The following is a 25,864-nucleotide window of genomic DNA, read 5'->3' as shown; positions in this document are numbered from 1 at the left end:
TGTTTACCGGGTCAGAAGAAGCATTCAATACTATACTTAACAGGCAGTATTCCAGTCAGAGACATTACTGATGGCTTTATTTATTATGATAACTTTACAAAAGACAGAAATAAAGTTTCCTAAGGAAGTTGAAGTTTTTGTCATGTTTGTGTATTGGGAGAGTGGGAGTTGGGTGGTTGATATTTTAAATAGAATAATATATAAATCTTACCAACAATATTATATTTTCAATGTTGCAAATATACAAATTTGTAACCAGAAAACACATAAAACTGGCTTTTCCTTATTGCTGTGAGACTTCAAAATATCTAACACAATTTATTTACAATGTTTCACATTTTTTTAGATTTTGGAATAATTTTTATGTTTTTATGACTAGAAATCGCAATAGTATTAAATTATCTTTTCTGTTATAATAATGATAGAATCTTAAAGATAAAACACCTGAAAAAATTGAAAGTCTTTGGAATGATTTAACAAATTAGTTTTCAAAATAATTATCCAATTTACAATTAATTTCATTTGCAAAGTATAAAGTTCATTTAACAACATCAACTACACTTACTACAATACCTTCAATAATATAAAATATTAAAGCTTTGCCTTTTATGTAAATGTTTTTTTCCTAATAGAACTTGACTATTTCTCTGTATATTCTGTTAAAAATTCTCCTTTAAAATGCATTAACCCCTAACTATCATTAGGTAAACATTATTTTCCATTTTCATATACTTAAAAGCGTTTGGAATTTAAAGAACACAAATCCTATTATATCCAGAAAATTTTTCTCTTAAGGGAAAAAGTCAATTTTTATCTAGAGAGCATTTCAAGTTTCAGAAAATCTTGCCATCAGTCATTTTTACAATGTGTCTGTACCATTTCTCAAAATAGAACCTTTATCTTCAGGGCCTGGTTAAGAAATCAGGCTGTCCTCAACTCTAGGTTTTCTTTGTGTTATAGCCATTGTTTTATCTACATCTAACTTCTTTAGGCCTTTTAAATGAGGTGGTTGTTTAGTTCTTTTCTTTCCTAAGATTGCTAATCAGACTATATAACACCATTTTGTAATGATATATGAGTTTTTCAGCTAAGAAATCTAATTTTGTTTTTGACTCTTAATTTCATCACATGTCACTAAATTATGATGCTATTAATGGTTAGAAAATGAGCTCAGAACATTATTACAAACATTATTTGATATTCCTACAATTTGAATAATCTTATTAAATTCTTCCCATCATCAATGTCCTTTCACATTGAATCACTGAATTCTTTTTAACAATGCTTCTTGATTTCATTTTCCTACCTAGATTTGCCTTAAACTTCATTGTATTAATTAGTTTCCTTATAAAATCTTATTTTTAAAATGTATTTGATTAATGAACTGAAATGATAGCTTTTTAATATGAAACTCACATGCAAACATATCCAAATTTAACATTGTATTGTTTTAATTCAGTAACTTAGAGGACTCCTTTTTCTAACATATTGGATTTTTTTCATATGCCACGATTAGTGCATCATTTTCATATCTATATATTAAAAATCATAAAGATTAATAGCTTATGAATATATAAGTTCATAAATATATTGATAATAAAAATGTCACCTTCATTTAAAAGAATGAATATGCAGATCAAGAACTAAAATATGCACTAATGACTTTACAATATTATAATCATAATACATTCTTGCCTTACATTCTGATTATTCAGCATTTTTCTCAAACCAGAGTAAGTTTTAAATTTCAGTTGGCTTCTTGTGAACCCACATTTATGCACTCGTTTAAAATCTTTTCCACATTATCCACCTTTTTAATGAATTTATCCTTAGTAACTATTACATATAACCTTTGGCTTCTCTCCAGGACTATGTAAGAGAAACTAAGTAGTAATCACATTATTACTACCCACATCCTAAGAATTTTTTTTTAATCTTGCTTGAGTATGTAATTAGGGAGAATCTTAGAAAAATTACTAGAAATTTGAAACTTAAATTTTTATTCTTAATATTTTCTTACAATGAATTTTAAAAATTAACTTTTTATGTGTAGATTAATTTCTTATTTATTGATACCTTAAAGCAAGTCAATACAATGAGATCATTTGCTAGCTGAGATCAGGTTTAGAATTAATAGTAGTTCTAATTGATAAGTCAGAAGAAGAAAATTATTAATGAGAACATATTTCAGCAAAGAATTACTTTCAAAAGAGCAAGTCTCAGTGATTAATTAATGAAGATTGAAAGGACACTGATGACCTACTTGGAATAAGTGGTAGACATTATAATGTGTAAATATCTTCCATGGAACTTTATTGTTAGCTAAGACAACTTCTAAAAGTGTTTGCAAGCCAAAAAACATCAAAATGACCAGAGAATTGAAGAATATAATTTCAGATTATATAAATTCAAACCTGTGCCTTTGTATCTTGGGCTTCAAAGAAAAAAATCTGTTTAACATGATGAGTTTGAGGACCATACAACAATTTTTTCTGGAAAGTTTACATTTAAAATATAAATTTCACCTTTTCTTCATAAGAATACTTAAGATATTTTTAAAACCCTTAAAAGTGTTCGTGATTAGTGGTAGGTGGAAAGTAAATTAGAAATGGTGTTATTTTCTTTTTAATGTCATTGAGTTCAATGTCATTGGGTGGCTTCTACCTGTTCACAAATTTTGAAGGGGATTATGTATTTTTCTCCTGTGGCCTGAATACCTTAATCCCTTTGCTTATATTAGATAAATGGTGAAGAAGATTATTGGTGAAACAGCATGTCATTTTGATAAAAATCAAGAAAAATAATTTTATATTATAATAGAAAGTTACTACTGTTATGTTTTGTGTACATATATACATATACATATGTATATGAAAATCTTATCTTTTCCTAAATCATGCTAGAACTTCTGATTTGTTATTAAATGACAGTACATAGCCTTAGATTCCAATGGATCTATTAGCAAACCTCAGTTTGATCACTTGACAGTTTGTGTTCCTAGCCAATTGATATAATCTTAAAAATATTTTAATAATTTGTTAAATGATGATATCTAAGCCTCCTGAATGGACTGCATATTAATATAGCATATAATTATCATGATATAAATGATGGTACATTGTAAATTCTTTAATTGATAGAATTACTCAGTGCCATGGAAAACACAGTATTTAAAGGAAAAATGTTGATGTTGGCATTCAAAAGAATGTTTTTGTTTGTTTTCACTCATGCAAAGTGTGTTCTCATGAAAATATTTTAACTCATCATTCCTGTTTAACAAATGTTTAGGTAGCGCAAACTGATGCAATTATTTATCTACTAGTATTTTCTTTAAAGCACTATACTATGTCCTAGAAATACATGAGTATATAAACTGACATTCATGCTCACTAAGATAAAGTGATATAATTTGAGATATTCAAACATAGAAATAAGCACATCATTAAGAGAATAAGAAGATATTCATCCAGATTAAACAAATATTGACCTAGAAGATAAGCTGCTTTTTAGAAGATGAACAAAATCATACATGGCTTAACATAGAAATGACTAGACTTTTAAAAATTTTACTCAGGGCTAAAATGACTGTTTCAGATGCATTCAAGTAAGTGTATTTAAAATGTTGATTTAAATTCTACATAGGTAAAAATAATTAACATTTTAATATTGGGTTTATCTCAAAAATTACTATACATATACATATATAGAGATATATACATATATAGAGGACTGAGAGAAAATTAGCATTAATAAATAATTTGATGTTTTAATAGAATTCTAAGAGCATATTACATATATTTATTGTCCTGGTTCAAAACCCACTCTTTGCTAAATATTATTTCTTAATATAAAATTTCAAGAGCATCAATAAAGGAGAATATTTTGTTAATTAGGAGGAAAAAAGCAAACACAGCTGAGATTTGCAACTCTCGTAGCCTTACAAAAAAGGGGTGAGATAATTTTCTTTCTTATAAATAAATGAAAACAGTCCAGAGGTGTGGGTATGTGTGGCAATTGAAAGTCATTTTACTCATATTCACTGACAGCTGTGTAAACTATAGTGTTTACCACCAATACTGAAGAACATGTGAGACTACATAAAAGTTCCAAACTCTTTCATTTAAATTTCATTCCTTCTTTGAAGCTTGCCTTTTACTTTTTTCAAACAGAACATGTGTGTCTGTGTATGTGTGTTTGTGTATATTTGTGTGTGTGTACATAAATAGAAAGATGGGGGAGGGAGAGAGAGAGAGAGAAACAGAGACAGAGGAAGGTAGAGAGAAGACTTTGTAGGCAGTATTGGTAGTGCTGCTGCCCTAATTCTTCCCTCTTTTCTGTGTCCCTGTCCTAATACTATGGAATGTGACCTTGGATTTCCTTCCACATTGAAAAAAGAATGTTAATATAATCTAAAAGATGCTTTTCAAAATTTTTTTGTATTTTATTAATAATCTTCTTTTTATGTATTCTTTTGAGATATATTTAAAATACCACATGATTCAGTTATTAAAGATAAAATTCAATTATTCTTAGCATATTCAAAGAGTTCTACAAACACTAACATGATTTATTTTCATGACACCAAAAGAAACTACATACCTCATTAGTAGCCACCATAGATTTTCCTACTCTGAACTTTTTCTATAAATAGAATCCTATAATATGTGGTATATTTTAACTCTTTTCTTTCATTTTCATAATATAGCCATAATGTATAAAACAGTATTTCAACATTTTGATGTCCTATAATGTTACATTGTATGAATATACTATATTTATTTAATTCTTTATTCACAATTGATGGTCATCCTGCATAATATTTAATGTAATTTATTAATTGTTATCTTTTAGATATTTGCATCTAAGTTTGTGTGAGATAGATATCTATAATTTTCCTTTCTTATAATATCCTTGTCTGACTCACCAAAAGGATATAATTGTCATTTCTTGTAATAGAAAGGGATTCAGAGGAAAAAGCAGATGAGGAATTATTCACTCATGAATTCATCCTATAAGCATTTTTGATTGCATTCCCTAAGTGGCAGCATAATCTGAGGATACAAAGAAAAAGAAAATATAACCTACTGTAAGGAAATATAATTTAGTAGGAAAAATGACTCATAAACCATTTTCAGTATCATTTGATAATTAGCATAGAATAGCAACACTGCAAGTTAAAATAGCAGCATGATTAGAGGAATGGTGCTCAAGAACTCAGCCTGAGTGTTGGTTCTAAAACTTAAAGACCAACCTATATACCAAATAGCCAGCTACCTGCAACTACAGGAGGGCACTGGGAAGCATGTTGAACTGAATTTACCAATTCAAATTTCAAGTCTTGACTTATTCATATATAAGTGAAAGGAACTCAGCCAACTGAGCTGAGAGAGAAGTGAAGAGGTCCAAGAGATTCTAGTTTATTAAAGCAGTAATTGGAATCTTAGCACTATGTCATTAACAAAGCCATACTTTACACAAGTTGGCATATTTAATCTGTTCATGGCATCTCTGGGATCATTGCAAATATTATCCATAAACATGTGCTATCTTTAATTGTCTCTCATATGAGATTTATCATTCCAGAGGTTTTATACAAACCATATTTTACTTTTAAATTATCAGAAAATCAATAGTTATTTTCATAACAGTTCAAATTTTGTAGTTTTGGACATTTAATTTTAGAAGTGCTTTAGAAATTTTTTAATATTAATTAATACTGGAAAAGCTCATTGTTTTTATGTCAATGCCATAATTTTTTACCAAAATTTTAGATTTCTATTTTATTTTCAAAACATTAAATATTCATTAAAATAAATTTCTTTTAATATGGCATGCTTTCATATTCTATCAAATATTTGGAGTCTAATTATACTTTCAGTAAATATATAATTTAAATTTATGTCCTAGAAATATCAGAATACGGAGTAAATTTATAATGAAATATTTTTACATTTAGTCTGTGTAATCTGAATTTTGTCATAAAATAAATGGTTGTATTAAATATTATGTCATTTGTGTTTGAAAATATTAGGAATTTAAATGTTTTGTCTCTATATCATCACTTATGCATATTTTACCCTCATCACTCAAATTTGTGCAGGCTTTTTTCCGCACTGGGTTTTATAAGAAATTTTAAATATTGATTATACAATAAAAGGCATTAAATCACTAAGTAGCCTCAGAATATGTTATAGATTTATAAAAGTCATAATTAGAACTATATTTCACCAATTCATGCAAAATGTATTTATTATCAGCTTTAATTATTCTTTATTAATATAATGATTAATTATGAAAACAGATCAAAAATATTTTTTACGGTTAATTTCTTACTTTTCAGCTAAATCATAACACCTCCTACTTAGATCACCATAAATTGGTGGATTATTTTACTGTTTTCAGTACTTTCTTTAAAGAAGGTAACACTTTAACAGATTGTCTCTTGCTTTCAAAAGTTTCTACATATCAACAGAAAGTTTCAATATCTATACATATGTCCCTACAGATCTTCTGTGGCATTTCATCAGCTTAGTCCCAAACCAAAAGGTGATATAAAATATATTTGTGGTTTTATTTCACTTTTTCACCTATGAGACATGAAAATAGTAATATGAAGGTATTCCCAGCTTTAGTCATTTGTGAGAATTAAATGAACTGATATTTGAAAGTGCTTTTTAAACTATAAAACGATGTAAAAGTGTAAGGCACTGTTACTAATATTTGAAGAATGATCTTTTCATCGTGCAAAGTTATTACTTTAATTGTATTCTTACCATCTTTCATTTGTATTCATCACTGCAAATGTTCATTGGATTAAAAGCAAGTTTCATAGAAACAACTATAATCAATGGGTTTTTAAATTCCAGTTCAGACGTAGTGTTTATGGAAGTTTTGCATACCGCAGTAGATAAAGCTAAAAAGACACCTTTTTCTTATTTAATTTGATTCATGGATCTACTTGACTTAGTAGCCTCAATAGGATAAACAGTGTCACCTGGATATACATCATAGCATGGAATCCTTGGTCCTCTTCTAGAGCTATTGAATCAATTTCTTAGGAGAAAAAGCCAATAATTAATATTTCTACACATAGTATTCTATAGTCATGCTATGTATAATATTAAAACATTGAATAAGGTATTTTGTAAGTCCACAAATTTGGGGATTAACAGAAGCATCAAGCCAGAGAAGGTAAATCTATATGGAAAACAAGTGTCGTTACAGGAGTACAATGTGCTGTCCGTCTGTGATAGAATTAGTCTACCATTGTCAAGCTACCACTATGAAGTTAGCTAATCAGGAAAAAGTGAGACATGGGACTATCTATTCCAGTTTAGCTGTGCCAGGACAATGGAGTAAATTACAGGAAATTTTTTTAAAAAAGTACCTGAAGAGCATGGGAGACATATGATTTATGGGAGAAAGCTTACAAGAGATCGGTGACTCTTGAAAAGAGTTCAATGACCACAGGCTGAAAGCATCTCCATTCCTCAAAGTGCTTCATCCAGCAGCATTTTGTCCAGTGGCAGCTGGCAGGATGAGTGACACATATCCTCTCTACAGTGCCCTCAGTTCCATGCCCAGCCTCACTTATAGAAGAGACTTATATCTTAGGCTACAGAAGCAAATGGCATAATCAGCGTTAGCTTGCTTAGTTAGTTGTTTGTACAACCAGCACCCCAGGAACAACTGCACTGTCATACAAGAAGGAAACTAGCTTTCTACAGAAAACTCTAACTTGCTGTACTTGCCAGTGTGCATAAAAGAAATCCAGTGTCCAAGATAATATGGATCTGAACTTTCTGGTTAGGCTTGCTCTTATTATTCCCTTAACTTGGCTTGCTTTTTGGGAACAGAAAGGATACATTCAGGGACATGGTGCTTTAATGTCCCCCTTTTGATATGGTGACTCAGCATCATTTTTTATATTGACATGTTGAATGCAGAACAGTTGGTGTAGCTGAGGAGGATTTAATTTCATTTTTCTGCATATGGATTTCCAGTTCTTCCAGCACCATTTGTTGAAGACACTCTTCTCTGCACTGTATGTTTTTGGTACCTTTGTCTAGTATGAGATAACTGTATTTATGTGGGTTTGTCTCTGTGCCTTCTATTCTGCACCACTGGTCTGCATGTCTATTTTGTGCCAATACCATGCCATTTTGTTACTATCTCTCACCATGCTCAAAACTCAACTCAAAGTGGATCAAGGACCTATGAATTAGTCCAGAGACTCTGCACCCAACACAGGAAAAAAATAGGTTAAAATCTTCATTATGTTGGATTAAGCCCTGACTTCCTTAACAAGACTCCTAAAGCACAAGAAATAAAATCAAGAATTAGTGGGTGAACTCAAACTAAAAAGCTTCTTCTTAGCAAAAGAAACAATCAATGAGGTGAGCAGAGAGCCTACATTTTGAGAACAAATTTTTGCCACCCATATGTCAGATAGAGCATTAATTTCCAGGATATATAAAGAACTCAAAAAACTTAACACCAAAAAAAGCAACAATCCAATCAATAAATGGGCTAAGGAGCTGAACACTTCTCAGAAGCAGATGTATACTTGATCAACAACTACATGAAAAAATGTTCAACATTTCTAGTAATTAGAGAAATGCAAATCAAAACTACTCTAAAATTTCACCTCACGACAGTAAGAATACAGACAACAATAAATGTTGACAAAGATTTGCTGGGGTGGGACTGCAAATTGGTGCAACCAATCTGGAAAGCAGTATGGAGATTCCTTAGAAAACTGGGAATGAAACCACTATTTGACCCAGCTATCTCACTTCTTGGTCTATACCCAAAGGTCTTAAAATCAGCATACTACAGTGACACAGCCACATCAATGTTCATAGCAACTCCATTCACAATAGCTAAACTGTGGAAGCAACCTGGATGCCCTTTAATAGATAAATGGATAAAGAAACTGTGATATATGTACACAATGGAATATTACGCAGCATTAAAAGAGAATAAAATTATGGTATTTTGAAGTAAATGGATGGAGTTGGAAAATATCATGCTAAGCGACGTAAGCCAATCCCCAAAAAACTCAAGGCCAAATGTTCTCTCTGGTAAGTGGATACTGATACATAACATGGAGGGGGAGACATGGGAAAAATGGAGGAAATTTGATTGGGCAAAGGGGAGAAGGTAAGAAGGTACATGGGGGCAGGAAAGATGGTGGAATGAGATTGACATCATTACTCTAGGTACATGTATGACTGCACATATTGTGTGACGCTACATTGTGTACAACCATAGAAATGTAAAGTTGTGCTGCAATTGTGTACAATGAATCAAAATGCCTTCTGCTGTCATATATACCTATTGAAATAAGTTTAAAAATAATAAATAAAAGCCCATGTATAAAATATACCAATGTTACAATGGCTATTTTATATTTGTGCACATTAGATAATAAAAGAGATGACTGGGTTGAGAAAATCTCAATGTCATCTAAGGATGGGTTACCTTGTTTTTTTGGTGGGATGGGGGACTGGGAATAGAACTCAGGGGCACTAGACCATGGAGTCACATCCCCAGCCCTATTTTGTATTTTATTTAGAGACAGGGTGTCACTGATTGCTTAGTGCCTCACTTTTGCTGAGGTTGGCTTTGAACTCACAATCCTCCCACCTTAGCCTTCTGAGCCACTGGATTACAGGCATGCACTACTATGCCCAGCTATCTCATTTAATTGTTACAACTATCTTGTTTAATTGTTTAATTCTGCTGAAATCATTCCTTTTTGAGTATTTATATAGAACCCAAATACCTTGATACTCTGCTTCCATTATGAATGGCTTATGCTTGCATCCCTTTGCCAGACCTCCTTGTGACCAAGCATCCTCTAAGTCCTTGCCAAATCATTAGATCCATACCTCTGGCCATCTCTAATTCCAGGCAAAATGAGCAGTCAGACAAACTGCCCAAACTCCTGTCCACAGGGAAACATATGATGGTGCCCATCATTATGGAAGTGTACACATGTCTGGCTCAGGATTCAGAGATGCTGATTGAGACTGGCAGTTCTAGAGAATTTGCATATCAGTTGCTGTCCTACACCAACAAAGAGAACCAGCAAGTCAGTGATAATGTGTGAAGTTGAAAGCACTTGGCTTAACATTGATTCAGAGCATAAAAATGGCCACTTTTCTATTTCTGTCATCCAAATCTCATAGAAATTTCTCTTATGGGCAAACCTCACTTGGAAACATTCAGAGAAGAAAATTCTGGCTAACATGGTTCAGTTTAGCTAATTGACAAGCAGAAAGTCACCACATAAGCAGTGATATTATGGATGGGGAGATGAAATACTTTTGAAAAAGTGTTAAAAAAAAAAAAAAAAAAAAAAACTAAGAATGGTGGTAAGAAAAAAAGCCATGAAATGTGATCCAAAAGATTTTTGTTCTTGTGATTGGCTGGATGAAGATATCTGAGAGAGAATACAGGTCTAGAGATGCCCATTTTATTTCTAACAACTACATTGCCATTATCACTCAAAGTCTCTTTTTTCCCATTGATAACAGGGAATCATTTCTGATTCTGGTAGTATAACATCCCTTTGTCTTCTCTACTGCACAATGGGTAACCTTACAGAGTTTTTGAAAGATGCCAGCACTCCTCTTACTAATTAATTCTTAATGTATTGGTCAAAGGAACATCCTTTAGATCTTTTCACTGTGGTATGAGAGTGGCTGAGAAATTTATTTAAAAGGCTTATTCTAGCATTTTTGTTGCTCTGAGCATTCTTCTGTCTCTGCAGGATTTCAAGAGTTTGGGAGTTTTGTTGATGTTTAACAAATTGCCAGAAACTTAGTGGTCTCAAAGAACACACATGAATTGCCTCACAGTTTCTATAGGTTAGGAACCTCAGCATGTACTAAGTGGTTTCTCTTACTAGGGTTTCACAAGTCAGAAAGCAAGGTATCAGATAGGCCTGAAGCCTAAACTAAGTCTTAGCTGGGAAATGATCCATCTGCAAGATCACTGAGGTTACTTACAGAGTTCAGTTAATTACAGTTGTAGAATGGACGACTTTAACTCCTTGCTTGTTGTTAACCAATGCTGCCTTCAGCTCTGAGAAGTTGTCTCCATTTCCCTGCAACATGGATACATGCTTATAAAAAAGACAGCAAGAGAGAAAGAGAGGAGAACACTCATGTGCATGAGCACAAGAGAAACACACACACACACACACACAGAGACAGAGAGAGAGAGACAGAGAGAGAGAGACTCCAGTAAGATAGCCATTACATTTTCATGTAAAATTATAAAGTTGCATGCATGTATATGTTAACAACCTGCTAGCTTTGCTGGATTCTTTAAAAAGGATTGGAGAGCACAGAAGAGTCTGAACACTAGGATCTAGGGATCTTGGGGCCTTCTTGAAAGTCAGTCTGCCATATTCAGGTGGTCCTACCTTTGTAATTCAAAGACTATAGTTCAGCATGAGTGCAAGATTTATTAGCCAACCTTGAACACTACCAATGAAACTTAGGTGCTCAGACAAAATATTAAATCCCTAACCTTAAAGAAGTATTTATCAGTAAATTCAGTTCAATAAAGTTTTATATTTTGTTTTCTATAACTTTTTATCCTTATACTCCCTAGTGTATGTATTCCAGACTTTCCCATTAATATTTGTGGAAATCTTGCATACATTATCTATACAAAAATAAACATGTGAAGCTATTCAAACATATGACTCTATTTTATGTACAGAATGTCTTTCTGTGGAGTAGGCCAAAATTATAGCCTGAGTTATGCTATATCCGAACCTCATTATGGGACTAAGAACATTGAGAATGGTGAAGTTGGATTTTAAATAAATTTGGCATCAACTTCTTAAGGATGTGTTCTGTGTTTAACTATTGAGAGATTTTTATTTATTTAAGTAATTATTTCATGGTTGTACACTAATGTCACAGTCAGCTGACACTAAAATAATATATGGAGGAAGGCTTCCTTTTCTATTCAGGGTACATGTTGTTGATTGAAACTTCCAGATTATAGTCCTCTCATCTAAGGACTCTCTTCCTTTCCATTGTTTTGATACATGAAAGATTCGAGATGTGATTCTTAAAATGAGGTATTGGGCTTGGTTGTGAGTTACTTATTTTTTGTTTCTGGTAAGTGGGAGAACTCTTTCAAAATATCAAAGAGGTATTCTGATATTTCTTTCAGTATGTGCTTTGTGAGAGGCTAGATTTCAAAATTCTCTTTTGTCTCTAAGGTCATTAGAATGTAATATTTAAAGGCAGAGGATACTGCTAAGCGTTCTACAATGCACAGAATAGTCTCCCGCCAGAGCAAATAATTATCTGTTCTAAAATATCAATGATATCATGTTTGAGATGTTGTGGCCTAAAGAGATTGAAAGGAGAGCCTGATTTAAGGCAGTTGCAAAGAGCAGATCTAGAGGAAAATTCCTAAAAACATGCAATCCTTTCAAAATTAACTGGGTAAACATGAGCCCCAAGCAAAAAATTCCAATAGAACATTTTTCCTTTTTTTTCAATCTTCTGCCTCAGTTTCCAATGACAAGGGGATATGCTTATATTGATACTGACCATTGAGTTCAGCCTCCTGGAGGCATAGAAAAGAGAGACATCAGGTAAAGCATGAATCTGGACTGGTAGATGGAAGAGATCTATTTTATTTATGTGACTTTAGAATATATAGAGAAAACAAGTGTGAGTAGCAAGAAAAAAAGAAAGGAAGGAAGAAGAGGAAAGGAAACAAAGAAAGAAAAGAAAAAGAATGAGAGAAAGAAAAGAAAAAGAATGAGAGAAAGAAAAGAAAAAAGAAAGAATTCCAAGATAGAATTTTGAGGAACATAAGTGATATGGAAAGGGAAAGAACATAATAAAATTCCAAGTAATAAAGCAAAAGAGTCAGAAAGAAATCCAAAAGACTTTCCTTAAAGTTGCAATTACAAATCTAAATGTGTAGTCCAAATAGAGACCAATGTATTTCATTTTTCTTTCCTTTTCATCTGTTTTTTTTCTTTGTTTTTCTTTAACTTTGATTATGAGTATATACTACCCAACAACCATCAGACTCCTTGTCAGATATTTGGTTGCCTAGAAATCAGTAGCTTTTAAACTTTCCTCACTGGACACCAAAATACTCTGTACGGAACATTGAAATTGCAGTCCTCCAGAAAGTATATCAAAGCAAAATAAGCACAGGTCCACTTAAATGTATTTAATTTAAAATATTTCTATGAGAAAAAGACATTTAGATTAAATATAGAAAAAAATTAAAACTCGCATTATTTTCTTTATTTTTCATGCTTTGGCTAAGAGTTTTGAACTCACAGAGAATTATCATAGAGTGACACTACATGATATAAGTAGAGATAGAGAACTTGTGGATTTTGTATTTAATCTCTTTAGAAGCAGTAAATATGCCACATATACTATATAAATACACACACATATGAAGAAAAAGATGTTTACAAAATGAATTTTCTTTCTATATGCCCACTTTGAGAATAATAAAGTAACTAAAACAAAAAAAAATTTAAAGACTTTTAGATCACTTAAAAATATTGTGACAATAACATAAACATATCGTTTCAATATTCCTGGGAAATTAAAGACACTATTTCAAAATTGACTATAATAATGTTTCAGTATTATCAATTTTGTGTTATGTGCACATACTTTGCATTTGCTTATGACATTGAGCCTTTTTAGTGAACTCATTTCATTTATATGCATGTCCATCATTTACTTGCAAATGTGAACTGAGGTATCTCACCAACATATGAACTCTGAATTCAGAAAACAGTAACATCTGTTTAGAAGAAAAGTTCCACAAAGGTTTCAAGAGATTAAAAATATATTCTTTTGTTGTCTTTACAGAGTCAACATTAAAACAGATGCATATGTAGGATATTTTGTATCTAAACTTAATGTGAAAGGAGAGCAAAGAGAATAATGTAGCTTTAAAAAGTGGAAGACCATTATGTTTGCAAATATTGGTTTGTTAACAAAGTACTGTAATTGGGAAGCATTGAGACAGAAAAGGAGTATTGAGATTTCTGGCATTAACTAGTTACTATAAATTACTTAGAGAAGTTTTCATTTGTGTAAATATCTTTAAAGATATTAATTCACAGAGAAACATACCCTGTAAAATTTGGTTATGCTGAGAATTTATGTTGTAGATATAAACAATCCTAATATTCACTAAGCACTTAGTGATGGTATAAACCTAAATATAGAAGAATCTTACCTTTTTACATACACTACAATGCTCTATGAGCACCAGTTTTTAGATTTTCCTTTGTTATTCAAAATAAAAAAAAAAAAAGAAAGAAATTGAGATAGAAGAGTGACACATTTTCCTGTCTCTGTGTCATATATGCAGCCTGACCTATTCCATAAACTTCAGTCACTGATATATAAATCTCTACCTGACATCTTCATATTGTTGGCTAAAAGTTTTCTGAGAATGAACATATTTAAAAATTGAGTTTCTTAAAGGAACACTCCCCCAACTTTTCCTTTCCTACTGAGCATTGCCTTCATACACCTAATAATCGAGCAGAACTTTGAGAATTATGCTTGCATTCTCCATTGGCTTCCTCCCCTACTATAAAGATATTTATAAAGAATGGCAGGGACACTCAGTAAGGAGAAAGGATGGTGGATTCTCTAATGACAAAGATATTAGCGGTGCATTGATGAAGTGCTGAGACATGGCGTGCTTTGGGGGAGCGAGTTCAATATAATGAAGGAGGGCACTTAGGAAGCTGAAGAAAGTAGTTATTTAATCCAAGTAGACTTATGAATCTCATCATTTTTAAAAAAACAATAAAACTCTGGTGATAGTTAATGGGTGAATATAATGGCTGAATTCCATCTATCCGAGATCCTTTCTGTACATTTGTGTCTTCACATATCTCCATTATGGTCACCATCCTGGGCAGCCCCATTATTCGCTCACTGCCTCCAACCCTGTCTGCCTTATGGAAATCTACTAGAGAGTAGCAAGGGTGATCTACTGAAGTTCTAAATCAGACCATATCTTTCTCTTGATTGAAAACTTTCTATTGATTTTCCTTTACAATAAAAATAAAATGCAAATTTTCACCTTTGCTAACAAATATCCATTTGTTATTCAATTATTGAATGTGATTTCAAACTAGTTTTAAAATTTCACATTCAACTGCTGTCTCCTCTCAATTATATTAATCTAATTAATTATTTAATTACACTATCTCACTTCTTTTCTAGATCAAACCAGTTTTATTCCTACTTCATGATCTTTTACATTTCCCCTGCTCTTTCATTTTAGTCAGTGTTTTAAGTGTTGTGACCAAAAGACCCAGCAAGAGCAAATTCAGAGGAAGAAAAGTTTATTTGGGGGCTCACGGTTTCAGAGGTCTCAGTGAATAGACAGTTGGCTCCATGTCTTGGAGCTTGAGGTATGACAGACATCATGGTGAAAGAGTGTGGAGGAGAAAAGCAGCTCGGGGCCCCACACTAAAAAGAAGAAAGAGCAAGAGAGAAAGAGAGAGAAGGGAAAGAGAGGACAGAGGGAGTGACTTCACTCACCACAGACAAAATATATATCCCAAAGGCATGTCCCTTAATGACTTCCTTCTCCAGCTATAGCCTACCTGACCATGGTTTTCGCCCAATGTATCCCAATGAGGAAATCCATGCACTGATTAGGTCAAGGCTCTTGTAACCCAATCAGTTCACCACTAAACCTTGCATTGTCTCATATGTGAGCTTTTGAGAGACAGCTAATATCAAAATCATAGTACCTTCAATGAGTTGTTTTTCTAGTATTAAATCTTACACAAAATATTGCTGCCACACTCTTGACCAACCTATGAGTTATTTTCTATCATATTACACTAATTTTTAAAACACAGCATTCGTTAAAATTTGAAAACACCATTTTACTTTTGTATTTTCATTTGTATTGTCTGTATTTTTTCAGGAGAATGTAGACAAATTTAAAAGAGGTAATTTGTATTATTATTCTCTACTCCTAGTATAGCCATTTAGCAATAAATTCTTGTTAAATAAAAAAAATAATTCTTGTTGGTAGTATGAAAAACAAATCTCATGACCTCCCAAATAAACAAATTATGGCTTATGTCTAGCAGCTAGTAAAGACTGTTATCATTGTAACTTTCACTTTCAGTAGAAATTTTGGTAAGGTTTCAGTGTAATAAAGTTACACTTATGAGAGACAGTTGAATGGGTAGTAGGACAAGTGAGAGAAAAATTAGAACCCCTGAAATCTATACAAAACATTGATTTTTAAATGATGCCTAAGTTACATGCAATTCTCCTTCACAGGATAATTATTCAGACTGAGTGATTGTTCACTGAATCAAAGTTTTTTCATCTGTTCCAAATGCGTTGACTTCAGAAATCATTTTGAACAGTTACTTGGAATTATGAGGGAAAAGAGAGAAAGATCTGTCTTAATGTTCAAAGCACTTACAGTTCTACCCACTTCTTCTCCACACTGAATCTAAAAGAAAAATAAAATGGATTCACCAGGTTAGAAATATATATTTTCACCATTCTACAACAACCTGGTGAAACATTTAAAAATCAATGGTGGCTGATCTTTTTTTGCACAAAAGAAATTGATAAATTTCACAGATTGCTTTCTGTATTGCTTTTGAATAATTCACAGTGGCAACATGCGAGGGAGCTTCCATGTATTTAGGGTTTACTGTGTGCCACTTAATTCTGACAATAACTTAATGACATTGATTAGAATAATCACTTTTAAAAATGGAGTTTTGAGGTTTAGAAAGTTTTTAAATTCTTTACAGTTACACAGCTCTGATGGAATAATAGAGATGGAGAATTTTTGCACACATGCGTGACTAAAAAGGCTTTGTTTTATGTGTGAACACTTGATTCATATTATTTCACCCACAAATACATGGTATGATGACTTTAATACTTATCAATTTCTAATTTTAATATCAAGTATCTCTAAGTATATTATCATGTGAAAAGATACAAAATTTACAAGCCTCACTTAAGAATAAAAGAAAGCATGAAAAACAGACCTTCATGGTAGCCTAATTATAGTGTCCTGTGGAAGTATATATTGGTCTATTTGTAAAACAATGTTTCAAATGTTTTATAATATTATATTTATTGGCATAAGAATATAATCATAAAGAAATAAGAATTTATGAAACCTACACATAATCAATTAGTCAGTGGAGGATTTTTAAATGACTTGCTGAGGCAATGTTGTATAGCCCATGGCAACTGTATTTTCGAAGAGTGTTTATTTACATGGAAAAAGTCCACATAATATTTGATTAAATGGGAATACTATATTGAACAAAGGACAGAATCTCGATTTTGTTGCTATACATGGAAATATATATTAGAATGAAAGAAATAAATGAAACTACCTGGTTAAATATCAATTTTCTAGTCCAAAAAAGAGTCTAGAACATTGTGTAGTTTTATCTGAGATGAATGAATCTTTACACAGAATTGTAGATAGATAAGTTTTGTAAAAAATAGAACTAATTTTTTTCTGTTGCTTTACATGCACTGAGACAAATTGGGAAAGAGTTGGGTTGAGTCAAAGACAGGAGTTGAGTTTCTAATTCCGTCTATAGTAAGCAGATTCTGGTGCCCACATACCATGGGGGAGGATCAATTTGGTGGTACTTTTATCTAAGTAGCGTAGACATCTTTAGAATGATAAATCCTATCTCTCATGAAATAAAATATAAGTACTTCCATTAGGGCATTGAGTAGATCTAGCAGGAAAGACTGTTTCAGATAAAAGAGAAATAAAGACACTTTGTCCCCAAGCCATTCTCTTTTCCAAACAGACAAAATGAACTAAATGAACTGCCTGGGTGTGCTCTGACCTTATTTATAATATGAAGAAAATTGGAATTTAGGGGGTAGACTTCTTAATATTAATAGAAGATAGTCACTTTTAAGGTTTTTGTACCCACACACATATTACATAGTACACACAAAGGCCTTCCCTTTATATATACATATATTTATATACACATACACACACAAATATCTATATAAAAGACAGGAGTAGGATATAGGATCTCTGTCTCAACACGTTATGTTCTATATTCTGATAATGACAGAACACATAGCTCAATGGCCCAAGACAAAAGAAAGTTTTATTACTTACACATTTGAAGCAAATAAGGAAGCCACTCAGGGGTTACTAATAAGGAAAGAAACAGCAATTTCAAACTGTGTTTCGTGATAGCAAGCAGATTTCTGTTGACTGGGTATTTTGAATAATATCTCAGGCCTGAGGAAGAAGTGATTGTCCCTAAACATTTTATATTCAAGGCTTCTGGCACCTTGGTTTGTATGTATTAAGTTCAGAGAGTTAGAACCTAGTAATTGAAATGGTTAGGGTTTGGGCTTTGCATAATACCAGAAAAGTAAAATTAAGAGTTTTTTTTTTTTTAATCAATGATCTAAAAATGGGTCAAGATAGCACCTGTGATATATGATATCAGAGTTTCTAAAGGTAGAAATAATTTTTACAACAGAGGCAATCATATTTCTAATATAGCTTTGATTCTTAAACATTATTGCAACTGAACTGCATGTGTTAAACATATTCTTTGTGTGTGGGCACCCATGTGCTCGTGCTTGTATATAGGGATGTGTTTGTATGTATGTACAGTCCTTAGTCTTTAATTAATATAACTGTCTTTAATTGCTTTAGAGGCAATTATCAAAAAAAGTTTTTTTTCAAAAAGTTATCGGAAGGAATAACATAGACCATGGAAGATTACTCAAAAACAACTTTTAAAAAGTCATTCACCAATATTATGATAATATTATCATTGGCTATCTTGTAAGACTTTTATTTTTATACATATTTTTATGAAACTTTCTTTTAAAGTGCATGGTTAGCGTTTATAATAAATGAAAATAAATATTATAAAAATATCATGCAATATTATTATTTTATTCAGATATGCACCTGATAAAGAATCTGATAAATATTAGCTTTTTATATCACACTAAAATGTTAATGTTTTCTTAAAGATGATGCTCATTTTATGTGAGATTATTTGACATTTCAATCATCCTCATTATCATACTCTTTATTAAACATTCCTACTGTCATAGCCCCTGTTCATATGGCATAAAATAAAAATACCTTATTGGAGTTTACTTTCAAAGAGCTTTGACCTTTCTTTTTTTATGAAAGTTTTTATTTATTAGTTGGACTTTTCATGTTATTTTTCAGTTGATCTGATTGTGTGATGACCTTTAAGATTCTGTTGATTATAAATCCGAGCTCATCACCATTTCATGTGCTTCTTTTCCCGGGAGAAGCACAATATAAGTAATAGGATATGTGATAGTAGTAAGTTTTTCTTGCTTCTTGCAACAAATAAGGGGGAAAAAAAATCCCAAGATTAATAAGTGGTTGTCAAAATCAGACAAATTTGAGTTCATAATAAAAATTGTTAAAATTGGAGAATATGAAACAGAATGAATTGTCTCACAAAATTACAATCTCTTACACACACACACACACACACACACACACAGAGAAAAGTAGCAATTTTATGATTATAGTTAAGGTATACGTCTTTAGACCAGAGAATCCGGCAATTTTTAAGATTAATTTCAATTATTCTCTTCAGTGATTTCAAAAGTTTAAAAAGATAAAATCTGTTTTCCTTGGAAAATATTGGACTCTTTTATTAAGACAAGAGTGTTTAAGCTAATTCAGCCATTTGTTTTTATATGTTTCAACTCTGTTTATTATGGACATTATTTGATCTATGTCAGAATCAGAGCAGTGACAGTAACATGATTGTTAAAGACTCTGTTAAAAAAATCTTGTTAGAACTAAAAAATTCAGCAAAATTGCAGGATACAAAATCAGCATACAAAAATAGGACTTGTTTGTTGTGAAGAAGCTTTTTAGTTTAATATAATTTCATTTATTTATTTTTGTTTGTAACCTGAGTGTTTGGTATGGTATTCAAAAAATCATTGGCAAGGTCAGTGTCAAGGAGAAAAGGCAATTTATGAATTATGAAAAATATATTTGCAAATCACGCATTTGATGAAGTGTTAATAAGAACTCAAACACAATCATATGACCCAATTAAAAAAAATAGGCAAAAACCTGTGATGGCTTGGACCTGTAATGTCTCCTGAAAACCTCATGTTTTGATAGCTCATTCCCCAGTGAGCAAGGATGAGAGTTGTGGTTTTAAGCAATGATTAGATGGTAGTGCCTGTAGGCGGATCAGTGGATTAATCCATTTTATGTATTAATAATTTGAATAGACTACTACTGGGTGATACCTGTAGACCTGTGAAGCATGGATAGAGAAAGTATGTCACTGGGGTGTGACCTTGGAGTATATCTGTTCAGGGGTCTTTCCTCTCTTCTCTCTCTTTCCTGGTTTCCATAAGCTGAGCAGTTTTTCTCTACCATGCCTTTCTGCTCTGATATTATCCCCTACCTCAGATGCAGATCAATGGAATCAGCTGACTAAAGACTGAGACCTCTGAAACCATGAGCCCAAAATGAAGTTTTCCTTCTTTTAAATGTTCCTTTCTGTTATTTTGATTACAGCAATGGAAAGCTAACAAACACAGGACCTGAAAAAATATTTCTTTAAGAAATAAATAAAAATGACCAAGGTATTTAAAAAGATGTTCAACATCACTACTTATTAGGGAAATGCAAGTCAAAGGCATTATGATGTATCACCTCACATCTATTAGAATAGCTATCATCAAAAAGACAATAATTTATAAGTGTTAGTGAGGACTTAAAGATAAAGAAACTGTTGAACACCTTTGATTGGAATATAGATTGGAGCACCCATTATGGAAGTCAGTACAGAGCTTCTTAAAGAAAAATCATGTAACCATGCAATAACTCTGTTGGATATACAACCAAAGGAAATGAAGTCATCACTTCATGAAGGTATCTGCACTGTCCTGTTCATTTCAACATTATTCACAACAACCAAAATATGTGGAAATAAACTAAATCTAATTGTTTATGGATGGAAGAATGGATAATGAAATTATAATATACATACATAGCATAGAATATTTTTTCAGCCTTAAAAATGAATGAAGAGAGAACCTTATATTTGTCACAACATGAACAAACTTGAAGAGCATTAAACTAAATGAAATAATTCAGATACAGATAAGTAATATGTGATCTCACTTAACATGTGCAATAAAAAATGCAAATTTACAGATATAGAAAATAAGTCAGTTGCTACCAGGGGTAAGGTGGCCAGCTGGAAAGTTATAAGGAGATGCAACCTAAGAAGTGTAATTCATTCTTTTACCAAAGGTAAATAGAAAAACATAAATAAGCTTATGCTTATTTTAATGTCTCCTCTTCCAGACAGCAAATATTCAACTGTCCATATTTATCATTTTTACATATTTTAAAATACATCCTATGCCAAATGTTTATATAAATAACATGAAATATTATGTAATATTGTTTTGCTCTTTATTAACTTATAAAAGCATTAAAACTATATATATATATATATATATATATATATATATATATATATATATACACACACACACACACACACACACACATTCTTCTCTTTATGAGATTCTTATCTATTGACATGTAATAATTCAATTGCAAGGCTGGGGTATAACTTTGTTTTAGAGTACCCACTTAGTACGTATGTATATTTATGCAATTAAATGTTAATTGCAAATTTTAATTGCCCATTTGCAAAATGGTAAGCTATTAGATTCTTCTCATTTTTTTTTTGCTTTTATGAACATCTTACCACAACCATTATACATATCTCTTTGTGTATTTGGAATCAATTTTAAATACATTTAATATTTCTAAATTTTCTAATTTTCTACCTAAGATGGTTTAAACAACATTAAACCCCATCACTGATAGTATGTGGGATTTACCAAAATCCAGGGCTATTTAATATATAGAGTTTTTAATATTTGCTGAATTAGTGGATGTGGAATTATGTATCATGATGGTGTTAATATTCCTCTATGATTGCCATTTGCAATAGGTTTATGATTCCTAGCATGTAGTACCTATTCTATGCAAAATTCCTTACTTTCTGAATTTTATTAAAACCAGTTTAGTTATATATATAGGACCTCAAATGCCAGTTTACCAGTTACTGAGATGCAAAGACATACACATATTTTCTACACTCTATTTATGAAGTATCCTTTGGCTTTAGTATATGATGACTCTAGCGAATGATACAAAAGGTAAAAAAGTAGAAAGTGGTCTTTTACTGTGGCTATACAATCACTAACTGGTTACAAGGTAAAATTCCTCACATAGTTATTGCTGTAACAGTGATAACATTTACATCATATTCAATTTTGCAAATTCTTTTGTAGGTCTTCATGATGGTGCTATACTAGTTCCATGGAGGATATTATTTGTTCACATGAAGCCTGATACACTGAAAAAGCACATACTAATTTATATTCTCCCACCCTGGCTGGTTTCAAGCTACCATGGTGATATCATTGAACATGGAAGTACCAAGAAGTACTAGAATTCACTCTCTAAAGTTAAGACATCCTGGACTACATACATATATAACAGAAACAGAGAAAAGAATTTGGGTTACCTTTTTAAAATTTTTTATTGGTACATTATAATTATACATAATAGTGTGATTTAGATTAGCTTTTTGCATTAATTCTTGCATATATCTTTCAATTTTATGTGGGAGGTGGAGAGTACTACATTTGTCTTATTGATTTATTTTGGCCATTAATCATTTGCTAAGTACATGTGTTCTGACTTTTATATTTCAGTCTGTGACTATCATTGTTTCTTTTGACTCACAGAAGTTTTGTTTGTCATTTTGATTTTTCTCAATGTTATTTTTATGGCAATCTGAGAAATTCATTCCTTTGCCAAAGCTATAAAGATATCCTACCATATATTCTAAAAATTTGAAGAACTTTTTCGTATTAATATTGTTAAGGTGTATAGAATTAATCTACATATGTGAAGCGGAGGTGATTAATTTATTTTTCAAATGTGTAATCACTTGTCTCAAGTACTGAATTGTCTATCCAGTGCTCACTTATCTGCCGTGACATGTTGGTAATATATCAAGTTTCTGTAAAAACATGGATTCGTTATTGAGTTTCTGTTTATTCTGTTAGTCCATTTATTACATCTGTTCCGACACTAGATTAACTTATTTTTCATAGTGTTTATAGTAAGTGTTGAAATATGATAAGGCAGGTTTCTCACTACTTCTTCAAAATTCTCCTGGGTATATTTATCACCCTGATTTTTTTATATACACTCATTTTGACAAGTTCCACAAAAAAAGCCTACTAGGAATTTGTCCAGAATTACAATAAAGTTTTATACTAATTTGGACAGAATGAATATTTGTATGATACTGTGCCATCTTGCCCATACATGTTATGCATATTTTTATGCATAATGTTTCTTAATGATTAGTGTTTCTTTAGTGTTTCTTAATAAATAATTTTATTTTTTCTCCATAAATAAATTCCTCATCAAATTATAAGCTTTGCTCCTATTTTAAACATCATGTTTTAACACTCCATTTTCCCAACAGTCTCTTGCTTGTATAAATCAAGTGACCCGATGAATTCAGTAATAGTATGATACATTTAAAGATTTTTTTCTTGGGTTTTCAGGTAAACAAACTTTGAATGTAATGACAAATTTTTCCTTTTTAAACCCTAAATGATTCTATTGTTTGTTCTCAACTCACTGCAATGGAACTATATATGTGTGTGATGTGTGCATATGAAAAAGTTTATCTGAACACCACCTATATCCAGTAAGTTTCAGGGTAGTCTTCTGCTCAGTTCTCATAAGACTAAAATCAAGGCATGAGCTGGCCACATGCTCACATGAAGACTCCCTGAGGAAGAGGTCTTCTTCTGTGCCCATTCAGGTTGTTGGCAAAATTCAGTTCCTTATACTTCTGCAACTGATATTTGCATTTTTTTGCTGACCATCAGCTGAGAACTGCCACTGAGGCGGCTCTTAGGTCCTTGCCTTTGGGTCACCCAGTTTGATTTTTTTCCTACAAAAGCATCCTGTCTCCTTCTGAAGTTAAAATTCTAAAGTTCTCTCTCTCTTTTTTTTTTTAAATTTCTTATCATTGTGTTTTATAGTCCTCATCAAATGACTTCAAAATATTCATTCCTCCTGTATTTTCTGAAAGAATTTTTCAAAAATTTGATAAAATTTACCATATAAAGCAGAAGAATTGTTAAGTTCAAGGCTGGCTTTGAAAACTTAGTGAGAACCTGTCTCAAAAGTCTTCTTGGCATAGTGACATCAAAATTGAAGAAAGTTTTGATCCAATTTTGGTGTTATTATTGACTATTTAATGTAATTCAATAATCATTTATTGAGGATTATAATATGTTCAAGGCACTTGATTCAATGTCAGGCATATAAAAGGGGCAGTCTTTGTCCTTTAAGGACTTTTTTTAGGCTTCGTTAGGCATCAGAAACATTTAGTCAATACTGATAATAGAGAGCTCTGTTTACAGGTAGAGGAATAACCAAAGTTTAAAAAGTAGCAAAGCCTAGACACTATAAAAAGAAGAGAAAGTAAACCAATTTTTTGAAGTAATAAGTTTCTAAAGGGAAATGTTTCAACATACAATCAGATATCTGTGTAATGTGTTAAATAGGTGACCATATTTTCATAATACCTGATTTCTCACACACATACACACACATAGGACTACACAATTCATGTTGGTAAAAGTTGATTAAAGAAAACAGTTGAGTAGATTTGAACACAGATATTATGAAAATATGGTCACTTATTTTACATGTTACACAGATACCTGATTCTGTGTGTATATTTATATGTGTATGTGCATATATATATTATATATTATAAATAAATATATGTGTATATATATAATTGATCTAACATGTATACATCAGTATATATGTGTGTGATGTGTGCATATGAAAAGTTTATCTGAACATCATCTATAATTTGTGTACTTATTACCTTGACATTACCAATGGCATTTTCATGATTCACTGTGAAATATATTGATGGATTTTAGAGGGAAACAAACTGGAAGTTCATTATAGATATAATGTAGACAATCTTAAATACCATATTACATTAGTCTGGTTTTTGTTATTGTAAAGAAATACTTAGGGGCCAAGCATAATGGTGCACACCTGTAATCCCAGTAGCCTGGGAGGCTGAGGTAGAAGGATCACAAGTTCAAAGTCTGCCTCAGCAAATTAGCAGGGCCCTAAGCAACTTATCAAGACAGTGTGTCAAATGAAAGAAAGAAAGAAAGAAAGAAAGAAAGAAAGAAAGAAAGAAAGAAAGAAAGAAAGAAAGAAAGAAAGAAAGAAAGAAAAGAAAAGGGAAAAGGCTGGGGATACTGGAGATGTAGCTCAGTGGTTAAATGTCCCTGGGTTCAATTCCTGGTTTAAAAAAAAAAAAAAAGAATGAAAGAAATACCTGAAGAGGAAGAATGATACTTGATAAAGAAGCAGGGAGATGGGTGTGTGGCGCATGCTTATTATCCCAGTGATTTTGGAGGCTAAAGCAGAAGAATTGTAAGTTCAAGGCTGGCTTTGAAAACTTAGTGAGAACCTGTCTCAAAATTAAATATGAAAAGGATTGGGACTGTAGTTCAGTGGCGAAGTTCTCCTGTATTCAATCCCCAATAGAAAAATCCCCCAAAGAAAAGAGAAAAGAAGGAAGAGAGGAAGAAAGGGAGGAAAGAAGGGAGGGAGGGAAGGGGAGGAAAATTATTTTGACTTATATAATTCTGGAGGTGCAAGTTTGAGGGAC

The sequence above is a fragment of the Marmota flaviventris genome, chromosome 12, assembly GCF_047511675.1.
Source record: "Marmota flaviventris isolate mMarFla1 chromosome 12, mMarFla1.hap1, whole genome shotgun sequence".
In the NCBI taxonomy this organism is placed as follows: Eukaryota; Metazoa; Chordata; class Mammalia; order Rodentia; family Sciuridae; genus Marmota; species Marmota flaviventris.
The sequence above is the reverse complement of the archived record's forward strand: the minus strand, read 5'-3'. Positions refer to the sequence as shown.